Source organism: Lemur catta, chromosome 1 (assembly GCF_020740605.2).
Source record: "Lemur catta isolate mLemCat1 chromosome 1, mLemCat1.pri, whole genome shotgun sequence".
NCBI classification, from domain to species: domain Eukaryota; kingdom Metazoa; phylum Chordata; class Mammalia; order Primates; family Lemuridae; genus Lemur; species Lemur catta.
Window position 1 is genome coordinate 239897023 of NC_059128.1, and position 5248 is coordinate 239902270.

A 5248-nucleotide genomic window follows, 5' to 3' on the forward strand; every position below is an offset into this window, starting at 1 on the left:
TCACCATGGCTTTTGTGAATACATGGTGGTAGCCCAGTCTTTGTTTCCGTTGTAAGTCAGAGGAGTCATTTCTAAAAAGCAATAACCGCACGTAACTAACATGTACACCGAGAATCGGCCTAGCGTCTCCCCAGAATAATATTCCACTTCTCTATCTTTTTTACTCAAGAAAAACAAAGAAATTTCTCCAGTACCCTGAGAAGTTTCAGCCTACTTGTTTCCATTGCATAATCTTTTTGACAAGTTTTTGTAAAGAATTTTAAAATCAGAAAAGTTCAAACACATTGATCTTAGAATTTCTTTTAAGTTGCTGACATTTCCTTTCTCACGTAATAAGTGGTGAAAGCCAGTCAACAGTTAAAAAGTGTTTCTTTTTCTTTGATGTGGTCTTGTGTATTAAAAACAATCTCACTGAAATTTATTTCTATAAAGTTCTAAATCAGGATGTGTGAGTCACACACACAAACATGCACATTCATATCCAGACCTATTAATTGGGGAAGAGGGAGAAAAGAAGAATTTGATTTGGAAGAGAAAAATCAGCACAGTAAACCTATCATTTTATTTTCCTGTTAGTATAGTGGAATGTCTACCCTAGGGCAACATGGAGAGCTAATCTATTCCATATTCATTCCCAGAAGTTCTAACTTGATGAACCAGGAACTCATCCTAAGGTAAGAGACCATCAAGGTGTCCCATATCATTTGGGGTTATTTGCAACTGCACACTACAAGAGGTGCTTTGGGGTGCTGAGTTGTAAGTATTGCTCAACTTATCTTACGTCAAACTACACACCCAAGACAGACTATGAGAAACTGAAAGACAGAGCTAAATAAAAGAGTTTTAACACAAAGAGCTTTGTAAGAAAAAAAAATGAAACCCTTCATTAGACTCTAAAGAAAGAATTGTAAGACTGATGGGGAGAGTGTCCATCTTTAATCTGTTTGAGAAGGAAGGACCACCACAGAGATTGACAGCAGGAAGGGCCACAGCAGCAGGGATGGCCACAACCAGTTGATAACAGAGAATTTAAGCTTCCAAACAAAATATATAGGCCAACCCGAAAAATTAAAGTTGTGTTTCCTATTTGTCTACTGTGCATTTGAAAGTCATGGGTTCTGTTTCTTGGAAGTCCACACTTCCCTACCCAGACTAAGACCTGTTCTCACATCTCCTCGGGCCCATGCTCCCTTCTTACAGCAACCTCCAGCCTGACCATAGTTGTGCAGTTATGGTAAGTATACTCTTCTGAAGGTAGCTTATACCTCGATAAAATAAAAACACAACAATCACAAATTAGCAAACAAACATATGTATGAGCTAGGTCAGACCATACCTTGTCTGTTTCTGAGGAAAATGGTGAGTTGTTCAGTGTTCAGCCTCAATTTTTTAACAGATGATGTAGCCTCCTCAGAGGCAAAACCCATAAGTTGGCATACTAAATTTAATAAGTTTCTTAGATTTATTTGATTCTAATGTTCAGTTTCATGATGTTATTTTGAAAAAAAAATAACTTACTAGAATGAAATTATGTACTCTTAACTTCGTATATGTTTCAAATATCTTACAAAATATAAATTCAATTCTAATTTTTCCAGTTTATACAACCCTCCCACACACACACACACACACACACACACACACTCGCACAACCCTGTAAAAAGTTGGCATTTAAAGGGCCAATTTGAAACGTGCTTATGAATGGAAATCTAAAGCTAACCAAAAGTAAATAAAAATTCCTATGATCTGAAAAGCCACTTGGAATAATTCAATTCACAACCAGTACATTTAAATAATTCCTTGAAAACAAAAATCTCATTCCATCTTTCCAATCAATGTCACTCAATCAAATGCGTCACTGTCTATAAAGGATTAAATTTCTTTATATATCTTGGATGCTTTTGGCTTTTAAAATGGAAGACAACTTCTTGGCAACAAATGGATAATGTTCCATATGACTCCTGTCTGTTTTTTTTAATTTTCTATTGCAATTAGAATTCCTTCCCATAATAAAAACATGATGAGATTGACAGTTTTCTGAAATCATAGCTAGTATTTTAAGAAAACTTACTCCTGATTTTCTATCACTACAGAGCATAAATCAGGTATAAATTGTTGATCAAAGATGGCCTAAAATTTAATCGCCTTCTTAGGGAATCGTTTTTCCCTGAAATAGAGTTCAACTTTAGGAAGTCCTCACATACAATGTCAACTCATTTCTCCATACTTGCAAACTATTTCTGTTAAAATTTGCTTTTAAATTTTTTCAAAGAAAGATAAATGGGAGTTTGAAAAATAGAGCATAGATTGGAAGAGACATCAAACTTGAGAATGTGAAGGAGTCAAATATCACATTTAAAACTCTATTTTCCAAAAAGTTTTAGAATTTCATATCATCCTAAGTTAAGCAATTTGTATATGCTTCAATGACACAAAATTATTTCTAGTGCCATTTCCAGGTGTTTTCCCTCAGCTCTTTGCTTGAATGAGTCTGATTATCATTAAGCTGTCTTCATCCTCATCCTTCAGTCATAGCTTCAGACTTCTGTTTGTGATACCACATACTTATTTCTCCCCTTAAAACTCTTTAACTTTGGCCTCCTAGACACTGACCTCTGCTGTTTCTTGAAATCTTATAGCCACAGCCTTCTTCCAGATCCTAACTATCTCATTCTTAAATAATATAAATTATTATGACCAATAATATTATCATCATTATATTAACAATAACAAGAAGCTTACCTGCCTCAAAATTATTTTAATACAAAACGTGGAACTATCTTAAACATCATCATATGCATATAGTCAGGTGCCCTCTCAAAACTTTATTCAGTCAGATGGATTCTATGTCTGAATCTTACATCCCAGAAATCACTTGTGTGCTTAAATGTCATCTACAGATTATTAACCTATGCTAAATAAAACATAGATCTAAATATCTACTTCCCGTCTAATGTATGAAGACATTATTTTAGTATTTTACTAAGAACGGACTGGCAATTTTTATTGTTTTTTGGACATAAAATTCCTAGGAGAAAAAAATTAATTTATTATTTATTTAGGATGATGGTAATTGATAGCGAAGCACAAAGAACTCACATTCTCCACTGAGAAGATTTCTGGAGTAGTTAGCAGAAGCAAATGCTAGTTTGAAGGTTGCTATTTAATTTTCCATTGCTATTATACAATCTGCACAGTAGACAACACTGGAAGAGAGGGGTTAGTGTCAAGCCATGAAAGAAAATGTCTGTAACATTGAATGAAAAGATGTTTAAATCTAATTGTCTTCCCCTTTCACAGGGTACATCACAACATAGAGGCAAACAAAGCTGCATTTCTATTTATGAGGCTTTCATCTCCCGTCAGCAGGAAAAGCCCAGAAAGCGCTTAGATCAAGATGCTAATCTAATTCTAAGGAAGCTGATGCATTTTATCAAAGTTCTATGAGAAGGATGGCTTATGAATATGGCCAGATGGAGAGCCACAAAACTTTGCAGGGGAGAAATTCACATGAGAATTACAATGCGAGGAGGGGGGAACCCCTACAAAGCTCCCGTTTTCAGAAGCTCCCAGCATAAATTTAAGCAAATTAAAAGCTTTGAGTACAGCTGAGATAGCCAACACTATGAAGAAATATATCAGAGCAAAAGCTATTTGGAGACATTGAAGTATTCCCAGAGCACATCAAGATGGGTGCAGATCCTTTTTCATTCACAAAGACTATGCTGCTTTCATTACTGCTCATTCTCATAAACTCAGAAGGGAAAAAGAGTGCTTGGGTTTTCCCTCTCTGGGTTAACTTGGAGAAACTTGGCTATGATGTGAAGGCAGCATAAATAATTAAGATATGCAGCTCAAGCTGGGGACTTTTAATTCTAGTGGCAAAGAGGCAGGGTGTGGAGAGCAAATATTATGCGCTCAGGCCAGCAGCCCCAATTACTCTTCCTCCTCACTCCAACAAGATCTGCTTCACTCCAAATGTGTATTATTTTATTACCAGAGTTCTCATTTGTTTAAACTGGCTCAAGTAGATACAGCAAATCTGGGTGAGCTAGACCACTACAGAATAGGCTCGTCAAATCCCTGTGTCCTGGGCCAATGAGAAAGGCGGTGGGATCAAGAGTAAGAAGAACAGTAGCTTACAGTAGCTGAAATCTGGCAGGAAGTGCATGCACATCCTCTGTGAATCAATAGACTTCCTACCAACAGAAGCAAAGGAAACTTGTCAAATACAATGAACACAGCAACCTGTCCATGACTTCTACCTTTCTTTAGCCTTGTATCCTCTCAGATTGGCCCTCCTCGCACATTTTCACCTCTAAAATTATCCTCCCGGTATGTCTACCAGCAAATTTTACCACAGACTCATGATCTTTGCTATGCCATTTCTAAATGTCTTGCTATACATTAATAGCTCCACTTAGATGAGGCATTTAGAGCCTCAAATTTAACATGTCCAAAAATAAACCCTACCCTCCAAACCAGATCTTCCTTACTCTCCTTTATCTATTAATGAATCACATTCTCCCAGGAACCCATGCTAGAAATATCCTAATCACCTTTATTCTCCCTTTCTTCCTCTCACTCCCTGTCATCCCATCAGCTCCACAGTGTCCCCTCTCTAGGATGTTGAGAGCCATAAAAATGAAGCTGAAGGCAGTTCTCTGTTAGAAGTGGCCCAAGGAAAGGAGTCTGTGGATTGGTTGGAGAGGGAAGCACTCCATGGAAAACAGGAGGTGACAAGAGAAAGAGCAGGAGACAGTCTGCAAGCAGAAAGGCAGAGAGAGCTAAAGTAAACTAAAAGAAATTAGTTCTACTGTTCCTGGAGAAGCTGGCAAGTTTTTGAAATCCCCGAAGTACAAGTTGCCCACACCTGAGGCAGGTAGCATCTCACGACATGGATCATGAATTTCAAAAGTAGAACCAATCCAGGGATCATGGTAGAGTATTGGGGAGGAGGACGACAGCATCAAGGAAGCTAGACCTTAGGAGACTCTCCTCCTGTTCAACCAAAAAAAGCGTGCAGGCTCCAAAGAGCAGAACTATATCAGTCGGCATGAAGGAAAGGGATTTTCCACCTTCATTTGCCAGCTATCAAAGTAATGTGTTGCAAGCTAGTCAAATTGCTTGCAAATATATGTTTTATGTTATGCATATCTGACTTGCATCTTATATATGCACAAAGGTCCACAAGACAGGGGAACTTGACACTAGAATAATAGTCCTTGAGAGAAATACCATGGAAAAT